We start from the raw sequence: 21071 nt of genomic DNA on the forward strand, positions 1-21071 counted from the left end.
TTCTGCCTGCTGGATCTCACTGTGCCTGCAGGCCCTGACACCAGCTCTAGCTATCTTGGTATGACCCCAGCAGAGCTTTGTGAGGTAAGTCCAACCTCCCTGTGAGGGAGGAATACACTGTGAGCCTTACTTATTCAGAAGTTAATCATGAAGTTTTTATGGTTACCAGATGGGAGGGGGATTGAGGAGATTGGTGAAAAGGGGGAAGGGATTAAATTGTATGAATTGCCAATTATAAAAACAGTCACAGGGATGTAAGTAAAGAATGGGGTATATAGTCAATAATATTGGAATAACTGTATATGGTATGAGATGAATACTAGACTTACTGGGGTGATTGCTTCATAAATTATATAAATGTCAAATAACTATGTTGTACACCTGAATCAAACATAATATTGTATATCAACTATAAATAAAATTTTTTGAAAGAAAAAGTGACTTGATGATGAAAGCAAAGTACAGACAACTGTTTAGCACATATACAGACCTTAGCCAAGATCTTGAGACCCACTTATCCCTGGACAGGTCTCCTTCTACCTCTCCATGTATCAAGTGATGTATATAAACAGAGCCTTGCATTGGTAACCCTAACTATCTGAAACCCTATCTCTCTCACTGGGACTACTTCCTTTTTAGAAGGGATAAGGTAACCTCAGAGGGCCTCCGGCTTTAAGTGTAAATGTTTTCTTCTGACCCCTTCCACTCCCCAGGGATCCCATGGAAAGTTGTGAGTGCATATGGGAGGACTGGATAAACTAAATGGAATAGGAGTGGGACAGAATCCTTAAGGACTTGGAAACAAAAGCAGGGACAAAGGGGTCATGGCAGGTTACTCCTGGCTTCATGCTGTTTCTTCAGGCCTGGGCTTAGGGCAGAGCTCTTGACAGATGGGGCATGTCCAGCCCCAGTAACAGGGGCAGCAGAAGAACTCCTAAGCTCCAGGGCTGCCATCTGGCTGCAGGTATAGAAAGGCTTCCAGCTGTCCAGGGTCCATGGCCATGGCACCAGTGGTGACTGCAGGCTATGGCCGCCCTGGTCACATTAATTACATAGGGGCCCAGGGTATCCACAAGGCAGTCATGAAGATGCCAACACTTAGAGCTGGAGATGCTCATGTCTCCCCATAGCACCACGCCAGCTGCCCCCAGTGCTGTGCCCACACCAGCGGTCTGCACAAGGTCATTCTGGGACAGGAACCTACCAGAGCTATGGTGTGTGAAGTAGGCATAGGACAGAACAGGTAGAGGCTGTGGGTGCCCAGCACAGGCCACTCGGAAGGCCTCCTCCAGGAGGTATCAAACAAGTGCCTGTCAGTGAGTGGGTGGCAGCCTGGGTGGGAGATAAATGTTAGAGAAGAAGGTGCTGGAGCAGCCCAGAACCAATGCAGTTGGGTGTTGCAGGCACAGGTGGCTGCATGGCAGTGGCCCATGTAATGGAAGCTGCACTGAGCCAACCATTGCTATAGGCCAGGAAGTGACAGAAGTCTCAGAGTTCATGAGGCTGCAGTGCTTCGCCCGACTGTAGTGTGCCCTCTATCAGCATACGGGCTGCTTCTTCAAAGCCAGTATGAGCCTTGTGGAGATGCTCCTGGGGGCCCAGGTGGGGGAATTCCCACTGTGTCCAAGCACATGGGGCTTTCTGATAGGTTCGTCAGCAGCCCCAGGTCCCAGTCCAAAGTGGACACCATTCTTTCCCAGTCTAGCACTGCCAGGCCATCAAAGCAAGGTCCCTGGCTGTGGTAGATCTGGTAAGCAGCCCATGCTGGGTGGTGGTCGAGGAGCATAGCCTGAAGGATGCCCCCATTGGGAGCTGTGCCCCTGGGCCCAAAGTAGGGAGAGAGGCCAAGCTGGTTTTTGTAAAGTAGTGATGTTCTGGCAATGGAAACACTGGGTACAGTTGACTGTGAAACCAAGGGCCTCTAGTGGCAGGTGCACACCAAAGCAGGCTCTTCAGTGTGCTGATGGTCTATTCCATAGCATGAAGAAGGGGCCTTCAGAAGCCCACAATAGGGGATGGCCACACCCCAGGCACAGGGCCACCCCTAGCACCAGGGCCATTCCTACCTGCATGGTCATGCCCCAGGAATGGAAACTTGCAATCACCTACCTCTGCAGAAGCAGCAGCCGCACCCCTCAACCAGGAGGGAGCAAGCCCAAGGTTCTGCTTCTAGTCCAGGAACCTTAGGTTTCCCTGTGGGGTTTAATGCCTTTGGTGTTGACCCAACCCACTCTAGGAAGGGTTCCTGGGTTCTCAGAAACAGGCAGCACTCGCCTTCCTGTGCCTCAGTTTCCCTCTCCCTCCTAGTGGGCCATAAACTGTGGGCTTTTGGGGGTGAGGGGTTTAGGGACATTGACTCTGGGTGCATATAGCTTGGCATGCTCTGGGAGGGAACCACAGACATAGGAAGAGGATGCAAGGTCACTTGACCTTATGCACAAACCAGATAGAAGCACAGGGAACAATGAGGACAGACATGTTACTCTTGGGGAGGAGGAGTACAGACATGTCGAAGCTGGGTTTCAGGATGCTTAGCATCCTGGCTCTACCTAAATAAAATTTTTTTAAAAAATGTTTAAATATGTGAAGTAAATCTTTATGGGTGTAAAGGGAGAGATTGACAGAAATACCATCATAGCAGGGGATTTTAATATACCATTGACATCAATAGATAAATCTTCCAGTCAGAAAATCAACAAGGAGACAACAATCTTAAATGACACACTAAATCAAATGGATTTAATTAATATCTACCAAGCATTTAGTCCCAAAGCAGCAGAATATACATACTTTTCAAGTGCCTATAGAATGTTCTCTAGGATAGACCACAGTTAAAACATAAAACAAATCTCAATAAATTTAAGAAGATAGAAATCATATCAAGCATCTTCCCTGACCACAATACTATGAAACTACAAATCAATCACAAGAAGAAAATTGAAAAATATACAAAGACATAACAGCTAAATAACATATTATTAACCCTGCAGAGGTTGCAGTCAAAAAAAATTACTGTGTAGGTTTCATGCATCTGAGAGATACATTCATTACTAGTATGTGCTGAAATGTGGAAAAAAATTTAAAACACTGCAAATTTGTATTTATTATATTTATGTAATAAATGATTTTTAAATTTATTTTCAGTCACAATCTAGGAAATTATTTAAAAAATATAAACACAAAAATTAAAAAGTTTTATTTTCAAATAATGGAAACATGGATATTGCTAAAAAATACAAGCAAAAAATCTTTAACATTAATCAGAATCTTCAATAGTTGGCTTAGCAAAATGTTTGTAACAATCATTGCAATCAATATTGCTATGCTCAAGACAGAAACACTTTTCACAACACTTGCAAAAGTATTTTGATGATGATATCTCTCAGATACAATTTACAATCAAATACCACACACCCTTACAAAACATGTGTTATAACCAAACTGACAACTTAAACATAATGGCCTAACATTAGTCATGTACAAATAGGCAGGCAGTCATGATCTTGAACCTATGCACTTGATATATGTAACAATATTTTTAAAAAGAGTTTGTTTATATCTCTCAGATCAGCTGTGACCTCTGCAGGGTTAAACAATGAATGAGTCAACAAGAGATCAAGGAAGAAATCAAAATATACCTTGGAACAAATGAAAATAAGAACATCCCAAAATCTGTGGAACACAAGGAAAGCAATCCTAAGAGAGAGATAGCGTTACAGGCCTACCTCAAGAAACAAGAAAGGAACAAAAAAACAATCTAACTTTACACTTAAAGAAACTTGAAAAGGAACAACAAACAAAGCCCAAAGTGAATAGAAGGAAGGAAATAATAAAGATCAGAGTAGAAATAAATGAAGTAGAGTCTACAAAAAATGATACAGAAGATCAATGAATCCAAGAGCTGGTTCTTTGAAAAGATAAACAGAACTGAAAAACTGTTAACCATACTCATTAAGAAAAAAAGAGAGAGGACCCGAATAAATAAAAATCATAAATGAAAGGAGATAAATAACAAATGACCCCCCAAAATACAAAGAATTGGAAGAAAATATTATGTAAATATATATCCCAGAGAATTAGACAACCTAGGTGAAATGGATAAATTCCTAGAAACATACAATCTTCCAAAGTTAAATCAGGACGGTCTTGGGTGGGACAGGGGAAAGTAGTGGTGGGAAAATGGAGGCAACTGTACTTGAGCAACAATAAAAAATATGAAAAAAAATCAGGAAGGTCAGAGAATCTGAGTAGACAGATTACACCTAGTGAAATTGGATCAGTAATCAAAAAAGTCTCTACAAACAAAATCCCTGGTCCAGATGGCTTCACAAGTGAGTTTTAACAAACATTCTGAGAAGAACTAACACCTTTCCTCAAACTCTTTCAAAAAATTCAAGAGCAGAGAAGACACCCAAGTTCATTTTATTCAGTATTATTCTAATTCCAAAACCAGATAAAGATACTACAAAAAAAAATAGGCCAATATCCTTGATAAGCATAGATGCTAAAATCCTCAACAAAATATTAGCAAATTGAATACAGCAATACATCAAAAAGATCATACACCATGATCAAGTGGGATTTATTTCAGGAATGAAAGTTTGGTACAACATTTGCAAATCAATAAATGTAATACACCACATAAACAAAATGAAGAATAAAAACCACATGATCATGTCAACAGATGTAAAAAAAGCATTTAATAAAATCCAGCATCCATATATGATAAAAACTCTCACCAAAGTGGGAATAGACAGAACAGACTTAAATATAGTAAAGGCCATATATGACGAAACCACTTTCAGGATTATGCTCAATGGTCAAAAACTGTAAGTGTTCCCCTTAAGATCTGGAAAAAGACAGGAATGTCCACTTTCACGTCTCTTTTTCAACATAGTCCTAGAAGTCCTAGGCATAACAATCAGGCAAGAAAAAGAAATAAAAAGCAACCAAATTGAAAAGGAAGTATTAAAGCTGTCTTTATTTTCAGGTGACATGACAGTGTACATAGAAAACCTAAAGATTCCACCAAGAAACTACTAGAACTGATACATGAATTTCAGTAATGTAGCAGGATACAAAATTAATATCCAGAAATCAGTTACATTTTTATATGCAAATAATGAACTATCAGAAAGAGAAATTAAGAAAACAATCCCATTCACAATTGTCTAAAAAGGATAAAATACCTAGGAATAAATCTAACCAAGGATGTAAGAGACTTATACTCAGAAAAGTATAAGATACTGAAGGAAGAAACTGAAGATACAAAAAGTGAAGCACACACCATGTTCATGAATAGGAAGAATTAACGTTATTAAAATGTTCATACTGCTCAAAGCAATCTACAGATTCCATGAAATGCCTATCAAGATTCCAATGACATGTTTCACAGAACTAGAGCAAATATTTCAAAAATTTATTTGGAACTACAAAAGGCCCCGTGTCGCAACAGTGATCCTGAGAAAGAAGAACAAACTCAGAGGAATCACACTACTTAATATCAAACTATATTATAAGGCCATAGTAATCTATATAACATTAACCAGCATAAAAACAGACATACAGATCAATGGAAAGAATAGGGAGACCAGAAAGAAACCCCTTATAGTCAATTAATGTTTGACAGAGGAAAGAAGCACATATAATAGGTTAAAGATAGTTTATTCTATAAATGGTATTGGGAAAATTGGACAGATACATGCAGAAAAATTTAACTCTACCACCTTCTTATGCCACACACAAGAATAAATTCAAAATGGATTAAAGACTAAATGTTAGCTCCAAAACCATAAAAACTCTAGAAGAAAACAAAGGCAGTAAAATTATGGGACTATATCAAACTAACAAGGTTTTACAGAGTAAACCATCAACAAAATAAAAAGACAACCCACAGAAAGGGGGAACATATTTACAGATACATCTGATAAGGGATTCATATCCAAAATTTATGAAGAACTTATAAAACTCAACACCAAAGACGAAAACAATCTGATTAAAAAATGTTCAAAGGACCTGAATAGACGTCTCCAAAGGAGACACACAGATGGCCAATAGACATATGAAAAGATGCTTAACATCACTAATTATCAGAAAGGGATAAATTAAAACCACAGTGAGATACCATCTCACACTGCTATGAATGGCTATCATCAATAAATCAACAAACAAGAAGTGCAGGGGAGGATGTGGAGAAAGGGTAACACTTTTGCTCTGTTGGTGGAAATGCAGACTGGTGTAGCCACTGTGGAAAGCAGTATAGAGATATCTCAAAAAATTAAAAGTGGAACTGCCTTTTAACACAGCAATTCCATTTCTTGAAATATATCTGAAGAAATACAAAATACTAATTTAAAAGAACATAAGCACCCCTATGTTCATTGCAATGTCATTTATAATCACCAATATATGGAAGCAGCCCAAGTGTGCATCAGTAGATGAGTGGATAAAACAACTATGGATAAAACAACTATGGGACATTTACACAATGGAATACTACCCAGCTGTAAACAAAAAAATTTTTTTACCCTTTGTGACAGCATGGATGAACCTAAAGAACACTATGCTAAGTGAAATAAACCAGCCAGAGAAAGACAAATACCATATGATTTCACTCATATGTGGAATCTAATGAATAAACTGAAATAACAAGCAAAATAGAGAAAGACTCATAGAGAGCAGGTTGGACAGCTATTGGGTGGGAAGCAGTTAAGAAGTGGATGGAGCAAGGAAAAGGATAAAGGATTCATGGACATGGACAATAGTGTGGTGACTTCAGTGGAGGAGGAGAGTATAAGGGAGTAAATAGTAGTGGAAAAAATACAATAAATTTTTTTTTGTTGTTTAATTTTTAAAGAAAGATGTTGATCATGCAAACCCCTGAAGGTTGTCTATTGCCTATATAGGGAAGGAATTCCTCCTGTACCCTCCTTGGGTCTCTGGTTTGGTCTAAGAATTAAACTGACATGAGGAAGAGTAATAGGAGAAAAATACACATTTTACTGAATTTTTACATGTACATTGGAGACCTCACAGGGGAATGACAACTGAAAGAAATGATCAGAACAGGAAATTTTTATACCTGTAGACAAAAAAACAAATTTGTAAAGAATCGGCAAGACAAAGGGGTTCTAGCTAGTGATAGTAAATGGTGAAGAAGTCTCCAGGTTTGTTTACGCAGCCTTCATGGCCCTAAATTTACCACCTTTAGTGATAGATGTTTTCCTTCCTTCTGGTACAGGGAGAGACAGGAAAGATTTATCTCCTGCTTTTGAAGGAGAATGGTGTGGGGGACCAGACTGACATTTCTGCTTCTGCTGTTTTTTCAGACTCCTTTAAATTAAGATATTCAGTGTGCCAAGGTGCCATATTTTGGGATAGCATATCGTGAACCTCATCACCTACACCCAGAAGCCTATAAGAGCTTCCCATTTTTAAAGCACTCATTAAGTTGAGATACTGAATGGAGTCCTCCTCCAGAAAAAGAGCATTAGTGAGACAATTGATGAAATGTGAAAAAGTCTGAAGATTAGTTAATAATACTGTACAAATATTAATTTCCTAGCTTTACCATTGCATTATAATGATGTAAAATGTTAACATTTGGGGAAGTGGGGTGAAAAGTATATGAAAACATTTATGCTATTTTTGTATCGTTTTTGTAAGTCTGAAATTATTTCAAAATAAATATAAATAGGCTCAAAATTACAATAAATAAATAAGACATTGATCTGTGAGAAGCAGCATGTTACAGTGGGAGAGGCAAGAGCCTTGCAATCCAACTGTCCCAGTGAAGGAGGATAGAAAGAAGCTAGGAAAATTTATTGGCAAGCGGAATGAGGAAACTACGACAGATAGCTGAACAAAATGGTTGGGCAATTTATAGCCAGTTACTGAAGGTCACCTCCCCTAGAGATAACATCTAGGCCTTAGTTTTATTTTAGCTTCAGGTCTAGAAAAGCAGCAAAACCACATGGGCAAAGGCCAGGACCAGCTATAAATGACTAATGACCCCTTGCACCACCAATCCGTGGAGACCACAACCCAGAAAGAATACAGCTGAAAAAACTGATAACTATTCTATTGAAATCCTTCCCTAAGGCCTTCCCTAAACTCCTAGTCTTTAAAAATCCTCAAAACAAAGGATCCAGCATGTGCTCTCCCTCCCAGGAGCATTACCACACCTTTCTCCCCCCTCTCTTCTTCTCCCATTTCTCCCTTCCTCCTCTTCTTCCCCGACAGACATGCATTTCCTAAACTCTAAGGGACCCCACAAAACTTGCAACCAGGGGAATAATGGGCAGAGCAGCTTGCCCAGGGTGAACACCCTGAACTTGTCTCCATGGCCCCCTTTTCTCTGACTTTCCAGTGAGCCAAAACAGCCCCACTTCAGCTCACTGAGGGAGCCGTGAGAGCAGGGTCAAAGCTGAGGATAAGGGAGGAACAAATACCAAGAAAAACATATCAGGGTGCAGCCCCCATGCAGCTGGGCCAGAGTCGACAAGAATGAGGAGGAGGCATAGGGCAACGGTTGAGCCTTGCCTCAGATAAACATCCTGACCAGAGAAAGACAGAAGAGGGGGGCCCAGTAACAGCCTTGAACCCAATCAGCAGAAAAGAAGCTGCCTAAAGTAGCCTATCGCTAACTGCCACTTCTCGCCCTTGTATCCTGCTTGCTTGCTCCGCTTATATATAAAAACCCTAGTGCCTTAGCAGCGGCGCGCCCTTCGTAGGTGGAGGGTCTGCCCCTGCGCAGGTTCATTTGGCCAACTAATAAAGCGCTTGCGAAAAGTCCTGTGTCTTGGAGTAATTCGAACAGCGGGGAACGTAACACTCACTTCTTTCATTTAACATATCTAGAGAGCCAAAGCAACCCTGTCTAGTCTCTCTCCTGTTACTTCTTCCATCCTAAGCCCTTCCTTGTTTCACTGTCCCCAGCTTTAACAAATGTACCCTCAAAATCACCCAGACTTGTTTTGAGAAATCTTTCCTGCACGAATCAGGACCCACATGCTACCGGCCGGCACTAGGCAGACCCACTATAATAGTAAAAGGTCAGTCCCCTTTCCAATAATACCAAGTCCAAATCTTTTGTTGTGTAACTCTGGGAGAGTTACTTAATATCCCCAAGAGCCTCAATTTCTTCATCTATAATATGAGAATAGAAAAAACTACTCATCTTGGATTGTGGTAGAGACTAAATAAATGTAGGCAAAGAACCTGTTCCCAAGTCAGGCTTCAGTCAGCACCCAAGAGTATCTTTTGCATGATTCTTCGGCAACTTTGAACCTACATGTTGAAGCCCCAACTTTCCTTGAACCCAAACCACCCTCGGTGTAAAAATCCTGCTAGAACTAGTCATAACATCCTTCCTGACCCATCAAGCCTGGCTTGTAGGACTTGTCCAGCCAATGGAGGTGGCAGCTTTCGAATACCTAATATCTAAGCTGCAGGAGTGTCATAATATGGATATATATGGATTCTGAGTAATACGTGAGAGTGCTCAGACCTGCACAAGCTCAGCCTGCTCTGGGAATCCGAGAAATGCCTTTCAGACTGTGGACCTAAGGAAGGAAAACTAACATTCAATGGGCCACATTAGAAAACAATGAACATGGGGTTAAATACATAAAAAATTAATTTCCTTAGCTGCTGATCTGGATATAACCCAGGCAGGAAGAAAATTTATCTGAGGCCCATCTTGCCTCCAGAAAAGAGCAATCTGCCATCTGGCAACCTGCCTGAGTACTCTCTGAAGGGAGGCACAGGAGAGCATTGCCCAGGCCAAGGGCAGCAGCCCCCTCGTCAGCCTTGAGCCCCTGGTCCCTGGGGCTGTAGTAAAAGAACAGCTGAAAATGTCTGGCAGTTCCGGGGAGCAGGCCAGCGCATGCACAGAATGTCAACAATGACAAGGTGGTGCGACAGATGGTTTGCACTGGCATAGCCCCAAAAGCCCCAGTGTACATTTTCTCTTTCCAGACTAAGACAACTAAGACATCACAAAGCTCAGAAAGTTAGAGATATCACAAGAAGCTGAACATTCTCACTGTGTGTGTGTAGTGGAGGGGAGCGGCTCTGGTCCCACAGAGCCACTCTGGGTCACCACAGATGGGGAAATAAACTATACCAGACACAATTTGCCTGTCAGGAGAAGGGGCTGGCGATTCCCTCTAGTGGAATCCCTTCCCTTCCCTAGAAGTGGTTTTTATTGAGTACGATATGCGCAGGGGTATACAGTATGCATACAAAGCCTATCAATCTACATCTGAAAGCTATACATAATAAATTGAAGAAATACAGAGGCTTGCCTTAAATCAAGGTCCATCAGACAAGTTGGTGCCAGATGCTCATTAAGGCACAGTTTTCCGGACTCAGAAATTATCTCCTTGCTGTGAAGTAAAACACCTGGCTTTTCCTTATCAGGACAGTGCTAAGCAGAGCAAGCTTCAGTGGCTACTATGTATTCTTTTGCAGGGCTAGAGTTCCCCATGCCTCACAAAGCGGTCTCCAACGTCAGCACTCATTAACTCCAGGGCATTCTTGGCAAAGAAAGTTTCATGGGATTTAATGCATTCCTTTTCCAGGCCTAATTGACTACAGGAACTGCCGGATTCAGTTCAGGGCCTGCCCGATCCAGTTCAGGGTTGTACCTGCCTTAATATTGTTTCACTAATTGGCCAGGCAGCTGGGCAGAGCAGCCAAGAGATAAGGAGACTTCTTTCAGATAAAATGAGGACTTCAGCCATGACAAAGGCGAGGAGTGAGGATCTTTTGCGCTTTTTCCATGTCCCCCAAGTCCTTCCCTGATGGTCCCATGTGACTGTGCCTGTCTTAGGTTCCCCTTGCCATCGAGGGGGTCTTACCCATCGTTGACTAACCAGCCATCCTACGGGGCCAAGTAGGGTGATGTGAGGGAGGCAGGGGGACAGGTTTTGTCTCCTCAGTGGCCTGTTTTCCCAAGGCCTCCTTGTTCAGCTCTAGCCTTGGGGCCCTCTTGCCTGTCGGCAAGGCTATAGTTCCCAAAACCAGGCAGGATGGTTCCCAACATGTGTGTAAGACTGTTGCCAAGTAATGGGCCTGGGCAAGGGGTGCCCAGATGCTATTACCGAAACAACACCCCCCCATTCCTGGGATTCTCTCAGTTGTAGGTCCTTTACCCACTGCCCTTGAAATTATGGTTCTCAATGGCAGAGTCTGGTGAAAAGGAAAAGAACTATTTATTTAAAAGTTATATAAGTCTTGATTAATGGCTAAATATTGCCTTTAAATCTCAAAATCCCTTTAAAACACCCACCTTTTAAAACACCCACCCACACACAGTCCTGCCTTCCCCGCTTTTGCCCAGTCAGGCCAGTCAGGGGTACCATCCTTCAGGAGAAAAAAAAAAAACAGAAGTCCGGGGCTCAGCTAGGGAGGCCTCTGGAAGTTCCCAGCACCATCAGCTGTGTCACGGCCATCTCCAGTTCTTAATCCAAAACCATGTGGCACCTTCTCATGGCCCACTAGCAAGAGTCCTTTCTCCCCTTTTCTTCCCGCGTGGGCTTCATATTGTTGCCCGGAGTCTGTGTCCCTTTGTCCCTCCTGAAGGCCCTGTCTTCCCTCTCCCAGTTACATTCTGTGTTAAAATTTTTTCAGACCTTCCTGATTAGCTTTGTCGAGATGCAAAATAACCATCTTTGCATATGAGGTCTGAAGCTATCTTGTTATTGACATGCAAAATGACTCTCAATGGCCCTGCTCCACTTCAGGTATGAAGCTGGCCTGTTACTGATACACAAAGTAACTCTCAATGGTCCTGCTCCACAACTCCCATCCCTCACAGTGGCCCATCTTGGGGGAGGAGAATATCTCATCTTTTTCTTGGACACCCCAATTTCTGGACCCCGTTACAAATCCCATCTGTGGGGGCGGGGGGGCTCTGGCAGTGCCCCGTTACGAGATTCCCACCTGGGGATTAGAGATGAATAAGGCCACTGAGGGTACAGGGGTTTGTTGGCAGACCATTGTCTTCATGCAGCCTTTAGTCTCCTTTCTGCAGATGCTTTCTCAGGTTTCCCCCACTATCCAAAAGTAAAGCACTACTATGACATACTATATAAGCTCAAATGGTGAAGCAAAGAGGCATTACCATTAATTTATATGGAAAAATTTTGGAGAGTTCTCAGACCACAAAATAACTTAGCAAATCATACCAAACAACATATGAAACCTAAAATAATACTGACATGTGTTAATAGTAGGAATGATATAATACTTACCATGATTTGTACACCGATAAACCTACTCAAACAACAGACTTTTCACTTTTATTCATTGCTGGATGATGCCCAAAAGAGACCACTTTGCACTAGCAGAACCAATAATAACTTAAGCAGCTTTCAAGGTTTTTTTCTCTGCATGTAAATAGTACAAATGGTGGATGCAGGCAAGTTCAGCGCAAACAGATATCTTTATTTCATTCACCACAAATGAAATGTTTAATGATGTCTAGTTCTACACTAAGCATTAACACTCTTAGAAGTTCTCTTAGGCTTTTTTCATCCCTTAGACCACATCTTGCTAACAGATACACAACACAAATTGAGATAAAGTGCAGATACTCACAGACACAGTTCAAAGGCTTAGTGCTGAAATCCTGAGTTGTAGTTCTTCCGCAAGGATTTTGGCAGGGTCACCCGTGCACACTGCCTCTATAATGGCTCACAAAACAAACATGGAAGCTTTTTACCTTTTTTCGCAAAAACGAAAATCCTTTTCTGATTTCTTCCTGTTAGTGAAAAGAGGTACTAATATACGTTTTTTTGTGAAAGCAAAGTGGCTGTAATTGAAGTTAGGAAAAGCCCTGGGAACCTAACTTGGTTTGCCAGCTCCTAAACAGGCTTTAAATAGCCTTCAGCTCCCACTTTTGAAAGGAAAAAAAAAGCACAGGGGGTCTGCAGGTGACAGCTCTCCTGTTCCTGCTATCTTTCCCTTTTTTCTATGAGCATACATGCTCTGGAAGTAATATGCAGCAAAGGCTGAAGAGGACCAAGTCTTTGCTAATTTTTCTATTTGGTTGGTTGTCTTCCACTGAGTTGCAGGATTTCTATATCCTTAATTATAACTATTTTTGGGTATGTGTGCTGTAAATATCTTTTTATGGGTTGCGGTTTTTGTCTTTTCATTTGAGTGATGCTATATTGGTAAAAAAAGAAATTCTAATTTTTATTGTATTTTTTCCATTACTATTTAGCCCCTTTATACCCTCCTCCACCCCACTATCACCACACTGTTGCCCATGTCCATGAGTCCTTTTTCCTTTTTGCTCAATCCCACCATCCCCTAACCTACCCCCTCCCTAGAGCTGTCATCTGCTCTCCATGAGCCTGTCTCTATTTTGCTTCTTAGCTTCAGTTTGTTCATTAGATTCCTCATATGAGTGAAATCATATTGTATTTGGCTTTCTCTGACTGGCTTATTTCACTTAAATCAATGTTCTTTAGGTCCATCCATGCTGCCACAAAGGGTGAAATTTTTTTCTTTTCTTAGAACTGAGTATTATTTTATTGTATAAAAGTCTTGTAGTTGTATCCACTTATCTACTGATGCACACTTGGGCTGTTTCCATGTCTTGGCAATTGTTAAGTAATGCTACAATGAACATAGAGGTGCTTACATTCTTTCAAATTAGTGTTTTGGGTTCCTTTGGATATACTTCCACAAGTAGGACTGCTAAGTCAAAAGGCAGATCCATTTTTTAATTTTTTGAGGTATCTCCATACTGCTTTCCACAGTGGCTGCACCAATCGTGACTCCCACCAAAAATGTACAAGAGTTCCCTTTTCTCACCGTACGTGTTGTTTTTTGATTTATTGATTATGGCCATTCTGACAGGTGTGAGGTACTTGCTCCTTGTATTTTTTTATTTTTATGTTTTTATTTTTTTGAAGACATAATTAGCTTTATTAAACAATTCATAAATCTCATGAATTGGGCAGCATAATCCCACCTAGCAACTAGAAAGGTGCTTCCCAAGGAATTCTTAAACTTAGTGGGGTGAATGTATCAATTTTTTCTCTTATAATTTGCAGTTTTCAGGTTTGATGTAGGAAATCAAAGTCATAAAGCCACCTTCCTATATTTTCATTTAAAATTTCTGAAAGGTTTAAAGCTTAGCATTTCACATTTATGTCCATAACCGTCTAGATTTTTGTGGATGGCATGTTTGCTAACATTTTGTTCAGAATTTTTGTATCCATGTTTATGAGTGAGACAGGCCCAAGATTGTGCTTTATCATACTGTTTTTTTCTGGCTTGGGTTTCTAGGTTATAACAGCCTCATACAATGCTCTGGAGAACATTTTGGTCAGGGTCCCTGTAGTAAACAGAGGCACACTTGTAATAGGAGAATTTATTTACAGCAGGTATTTTCAATGCTGCAGGTGCAAGGAAACCCTGGGGCCCAGGTTCGTGATAGAAACACATCCTGAGGCCCCAATGCTAGCACTTAGGGGCCTGAAGGATGAAGGGAGCAATGTAGGAGTCAGGGAACCTCAACCAGCCCGCTTGTGGAGGGACTAGGGAACAAATACCATCATTTCAGTCACCTTCTGCTCTCCACCTCACTCTGGACACCTTTTTGGCCAAATGCAACAGGAAGTCAGAGGACTTTTATCTTCTTGCTGTGCTTATTGAATTATTTTTCTTCCTACTGGAATATTCTTCCCACAGGAGCCCTACTGATGAAGTCCATACAGGCCAGTACTAGGGGTCAGCACAGAGAAGGGTATCAGTGGGGCTGAGGGTCAAACAAGTGATTTAGCATAGGGAGATTTTCCCCTGTCTTACTTATCTGGAAGAGTTGTTAGTACTTTACTATTTTGTCTTTTGATTTTAGGGATTGAGAAAGAGAGATTCTATGGTCTGGCTTCATTTCATTTTCCTTATCCAGACACCCTTCCAATGTATATTTGAGTCTCGTCATCCTAGGTAGTTATGTTCTATAAAGTAGCCACAAATACTGAATTAACAAATGTTGAACAAGTACTCCTAACAGAAATACAGGTTTGGTTCCTGTGAGACTCGTCACAAAATTTTTGTCAACTAGTCAAAACATATATAAGTTTTATATGTGTTTCTGTTTAAAGGCACCTTATTTGACATATATCATTGATTCATTAACATTGCACTCACAGCCAACAGCACTGTAACTCATGCCTGAACAAAGCTTATCTGTATAAGACATATTCTAAAGCCTTTTGCATGTAGGGACCATAGACAACACTTCATCAATACACTTGGAGGTCATTTTAAAAAGTGAAATAACATGAGAGCTTGTGTGACTAATAGGCTATAAATAAATATAACTTTTATGCATTATGCAGCATGTAGTTTGACTGGAACTGAGACAAATGAGGCAAATAGATACTCTATTCAGAATCAACAGAATCTTTAATGATAAAGTTCAGCTAAAGCACTTAATGCTCTAATTCTAATAGCAGAGGCCAAATGGTTATATTTTACATAAAAACCTGTGGGGAAAGAAGGTTTGAGCAACTCTCAACTTAAGACCAGGAGTCCTCCTAAGGTTTCTGTCTTTGAATCTATCATTTATATTCTAAGCGAAAAAAGGCTGAGGATCATGAAATAGCTGATTAAAAAAAAAAAAGTGAAATAACAAATAAAAAGTACAAAAATATGGGGGAAAATGTGGCACTAAATATATCACAGAAAAGACACTTATTTAGACTAAAAGAGGGAAAAAAAAGCCGAGTGTTGCCTTATCCAGGTTGTAAAATATATACCAGGCCACTCAAACTTTTCACTCTTCTGTACATATCCATGAATGACAGCAAAAGTGCCACAAGAATTGACTTGGGGTTACAAACAAATTTTAGCAAATAGGCGAATTTGCAATACAGAATCTGAATAATGAGTATCAACCATAGTTTCAAATTTTCTTCAAAAAACACACTACAGCACAGAGTAGGTTTATGGAGACTCAGTTCTTTCACACTCTAAATAAACCCTTTGTGCTTTTTGGAACAGACCTGAATATTCTGGTGATACCAAATATGATGAAACCCAAATATGACACATGGCAAAAGGTTTTGTAAAATTTGGTGTATCGAACCAAATGGTGCATTGAGTCCATTAATAATGGAGTCAATACAAAGACTTGGAGCAACAGAGAAAATGCTTATGTTTTCAAAACAAAATAAAAGCATAAACACACCCTAATAATAATACCTGAGTATTTGTAGATTTGATGGATAAAAGTTTGATAGAAACACATATACATAAAAAATGAAAATAATCCTGATAGAAATATGGGTAAAATTTCTTTTATTTAAATATATTTTATTGATTATGCTATTACAGTTGTCCCTATTTTTTACCCTTTGCCCTCTTCCACCCAGTACCCTCATTCCTCCCACTAATCTGTCCCTTAGTTCATGGGTCATAATTATAAGTTCTTTGGCTACTCCATTTGTTATACTGTCCTTAACATGCCCCTACCTATTTTTTATTTACCAATTTGTACTTCTTAATCCCTGCACCTTTTCCCCAATTCTCCCCTTTCACTCTCCCGATTGATAATTCTCCAAATTAGCTCCATATCTACGATTCTGTTTCTCTTCTACTTGTTTGCTCAGTTTGTTTTTTAGATTCAGTTGTTGATAGTTGTGAATTTATTGCCATTTTAATGTTCATAGTTGTGATCTTCTTCTTTTTCTGATGTAATTCCCTTTAATATTTCATATAATAATGGCTTGGTAATGATGAACTTCTTTGGTTTTTTCCTTGGCTGGGAAGCTTTTTATCTGCTCTTCATTTCTAAATGATAGCTTTGCTAGACAGAGTACTCTAGATTGTAGGTCCTTGCTTTTCATCACTTTGAGTACTTCTTGCCAATCCCTTCTAGCCTGCAAAGTTTCTTTTGAGAAATCAGCTGACAGTCTTATAGGGACTCCTTTGTAAGTAACTATGGGCTTTCCCCCTGCTGCTTTTAAGATTCTCTCTTTATTTTTAACCTTTGGCAATTGAATTATGATGTGTCTTGCAGTGGGCCTCTTTGCACTCTTCTTGTTTGGGACCCTCTGTGCTTCCTGGACTTGCATGTCTATTTCCTTCACCAAGTTAGGGTAGTTTTCTTTCATTATTTTTTCAAATAAGTTTTCAGTTTCTTGCTCTTCCTCTTTTTCTGGCACCTCTATGATTCAGATGTTGAAAGTGTCCCAGAAGCTCCTTAGCCTCTCCTTGTTTTATTGAATTCTTTTATCTTCTTGCTGTGCTTATTGAATTATTATTCTTCCTTATGTTCCAAATCATTGGTTTGACTCTTCGCTTCATCTCCTCCACTGTTGGTTCCCTGTAGTTTTTTCTTTATTGCACTTAATGTAACCTTCATTTCTACCTGGGTCTTTTTTATGCTATTGCAGTACCCAGTGATACTCTGAGCATCCTGATTACCAGTGTTTTGAACCCTGCATCTGATAGGTTGCTTATCTCCACTTTTTTCAGTTCTTTTTCTAGACTTTTGTTCTGTTTTTTCATTTGTGGTCACACTTCTTTATCTCTTCATTTTGTCAGTCTCCTTGTGTTTGTTTCTGTGTATTAGGTAGAGCTGCTTAGACTGCCTGTCTTAGTAGCATTGCCTATTGTAGAAAACATATGTGCAAATTGTATGGGGAGGAGCCTTAGGTAATTGCAAGGGTGGGACAACCCATATCACCACTCTGTGGCTCTGTGTGGGATAGGGCTCAGAGGGGGGGCAATGCTGCTGCCTGGCCTCTGGAATTTTGCCTGGGAGGAAGCTGTCTCCCGGCACTTGCCCTGGTGCTGAATCCCAAAAGGAGTGAGTCTATGTAAGTCCTAAGTCAGTTGTGGACCTTTTAAGAGGAGTTTCCTGTGAATGTCAGTTTCTTCCACCACCCCAACCCCCACTGGTTTTTACAGCCAGAAGTTATGAGGACCTATTTTCCTGTTACTGGAACCCTGGGCTGGTGGTCTGGTCTGGGGCTGGGATCCCTCACTCCTGGGGCAGCCCTCCTGATTTATATCATCAAAATGTGGATGTGGGACTGCCCCTGCCACATCTCGTCACCTCTCCACTTCTCCACATAACTCCATGTCTCTGCCCCTATCACCCACCTGGATGAATGTGGCTTCTTTAAATCCTTGGTTTTTGGACTTCTATACAGCTCAATCATCTGATGATACTGGGTTATATTTGTTTTGTAGTCTAGTTGTAATTTTTGCTATAGTTGTGCAAGGACAGGAGTTGTGTTTGCCTATGCCTCCATCTTGACCAAAAGTCTCTTCATTTATTTTTTTTTTGTATTTTTCAATTACCATTTATCTCTCCCAAATCTTCTTCCACCTCTACCCATCCCCCTCAGCAATTTAAAAGTTATTATAATGTCCCATTAAATAATAATCTGAAAGGAAGTCAAAAGACAGTACAGAAAATAAACAATTTTTTCCTTTAAGCTATTGCATTTGTACTTCAGAACCATAACTTTAAGAATAAAGAAGGTTTTAGAGTATATCAAATAAATAAAAGTTGTGTCATCTTTGTTTTTATGCCTATTTGCTATAATTAAAAAGCAGAGAGTCAGTTTCAAATGTGTTTATGAAATTTCATTTCAACTAATAAAAGAATAACATTTACTGACATTGATATTATTTTCTCATAAGTATTTTAATTTTACCATTTTCCATGTTTCTTCTAACAGATATTTGTGTATAGTTAATTTTTTCTTTTGTAGTTCTTTGCTCTAAATTTTATAGAATACTTTCTTAAGAAAATGCTAAATAGTATTAACAAAGTTGCCTTTGGGAATATTTATAGCAATATTGACATGATGTGAAATGTCTCAAACACACATATACATACAAATTAATGTTGTCTTAAAAAGTATTTGTAATTTTAAAGATATCTATTTACTCCTCTGAAGTTCCCCATTCAAATATACCTGGGTTTTGTATGTCCATGAGGAAGATGAGAAGAACAACTACAAATAGAATAGTTAAGTTTTATCCTTAAAGTTGACAAAGTACAGAAGCCCAACTTCATTAACATGAACAAAGAACATTAATTTTCATGAATTCATTACTTTAACAGTTTCAAAGGAAAAGCCTTCTAGCTGGCTTTCCTTTTCTTATCTTCTGATGGGGAGCACACTGCACAACGCTTGGCTTTGTCAAGACGTCTCTGAGCAACTTTTATGTTTCAGACTGAAGTGAGTCTGAGATGCTATCAGAGGAGGCAGTTGAAGATGGGCTGGGCCCCTCAGCTAGCCTGGGAGCTCCTGCTTCACGTCTTTGTCAACGCAACCAGAGTGGACTAGGGTGTGGGGGGGCTCCCTTGAACCTAATTGTAGTAGTTTTAGAAACCCACAAATCCTTTGAGACCTTCCTCTTTAATATGAGTGACTTGCATCATTTGCTTCAAAGATGCAGAAGGGATATCTGAGAACTTTGAGGATTAAGTCATAAAGGTGATCCAGCTGCTGCCTAGCTCTCCTCCCCCAGCATCATTAGAGACCTGGTCACCACATGAGGCCAGAGAGAGAGATGTGAGGAGCCTTGGCTATCACTGTTTTTTTAGTCTTCCCACTCTAGGCACCCAGTGTGTATAGCAAGAAACGCGAGTTGACCCCAGCTCCAGTTACCACCTGACTGAGAGGCCCTGTGTAAGAACCTAGTCAATCCTTAGAACCACAAGTGATAATAATAAAGAACTGTTGTATGCCACTATACTGAAGTAAGAACTGGAACCCTGTATACAGTTACCTGTAGATAAGAATGCCAATTTATGAATTTGTAATGAACACTGGCTGTCCACGGGGACCAGAGCACACCTATTGTTCCTCAGTGCATACTATCCGTGTCTTAGTTTTTGTCCTCCCAAAAGCAGACCTTGAGACAAGGATTCTAGTGAAAGCAATTTATTGGAGATGACACTGCTCACCACCAGTATGGGTGGAGGGCACAGAGGGGAAGGAAGCCAATAAAGTGTACAAAACAAGTCAGTTTCTACTGTCAACAACAGGTGCTCATTCCCACTGAGACCTCTGGGAGACAGCAAAACATTGCTCAGAGTTATCCCACCAGAATGATATTTATACTCTAACTTCCCAACAGTCATTGATTGAGGGCTACTCCCAATAGGCAAAGAGGTATTAATTCCCCTATCAAAAAGCTAATTAAGCACCCACTCTCCCCCCACCTCCTTACTTCTCTAGCTAGCATCCAAACGGAGCAGACTGGAAGTCCAAAGAAAACCTACAGGAGAATTGCTGTTGGCAGCAGGCATGGGAATATTAAGTGCTAGTCATGATAAAGTTTTTTACTGACTGGAATCAGAAGGAGAGGAACTAGGTGATAAGAAGTGAAATTAGTAACTAGTAGCTGAGGCTGCAACACTGAGTAGTGAGAGCCAGCTTCACCCAGATATATGGCAGGCATTTTTCCAGGGCACTGGGCACCTGTGCAGGCCAGTGAGGACATCAGATCCAGCAATCCTGGAAGTCACTGCCTTTGTACCCACAGCATTCTCCCTCAGTGCCGGATTCTACATTGGACACCGCACATGCTGTACCTTCTTCAATGAGCACATGCAATTGCCACACCTTGTTTTCCACATAGGTCATTTTCTGACCCTCTTTCTCTTAGACTTGAGTATTCTCAAATGGCTTCAGCTTTGCCCTTGCAGACCACTTCTCAGGGAGGATAGTTGGACATTCAATATTTTAATCTATCCACTTGTTTTCATTCAGTCTAAAGGTCTGTGTTCACCCTAATCTGCTCATAGGAAAAGGCCAGCAGATATTGTTTGGTTCTGTATTATTCAGGGCACAGGCTCTTTCTTTCCTGCCCCATTTTCTCTAAAACTATCTGAACGCTTTTTCCTTCTCTCTCTCTCTCTCTCTCTTTTTTTCTTACAAGTGTCCACAGCTGCTGAAAGGCAAAGGTATATATGTAACAGAAACCTTCTGAGTTCTATTGCCTGCTGCTGAAAAAAATTGTGACTCCCAATCCCAGAGTTTTATGAAAAGAAAAGGAACTATTTATTCAAAAGTTATACA

General features: G+C 40.4%; 1 pseudogene; it reads right to left on the reverse strand.

Moving 5' to 3' along the window:
• Nucleotides 1-844: 844 nt before the first annotated feature.
• LOC129070087 (hyaluronidase-3-like) lies at nt 845-2078 on the reverse strand (annotated as a pseudogene).
• Between the last annotated feature and the right edge of the window lie 18993 nt (nt 2079-21071).

Source organism: Pteronotus mesoamericanus, unplaced genomic scaffold, assembly GCF_021234165.1.
Source record: "Pteronotus mesoamericanus isolate MK-2021 breed Mesoamerican mustached bat unplaced genomic scaffold, CSHL_Meso_final contig_245, whole genome shotgun sequence".
In the NCBI taxonomy this organism is placed as follows: Eukaryota; Metazoa; Chordata; class Mammalia; order Chiroptera; family Mormoopidae; genus Pteronotus; species Pteronotus mesoamericanus.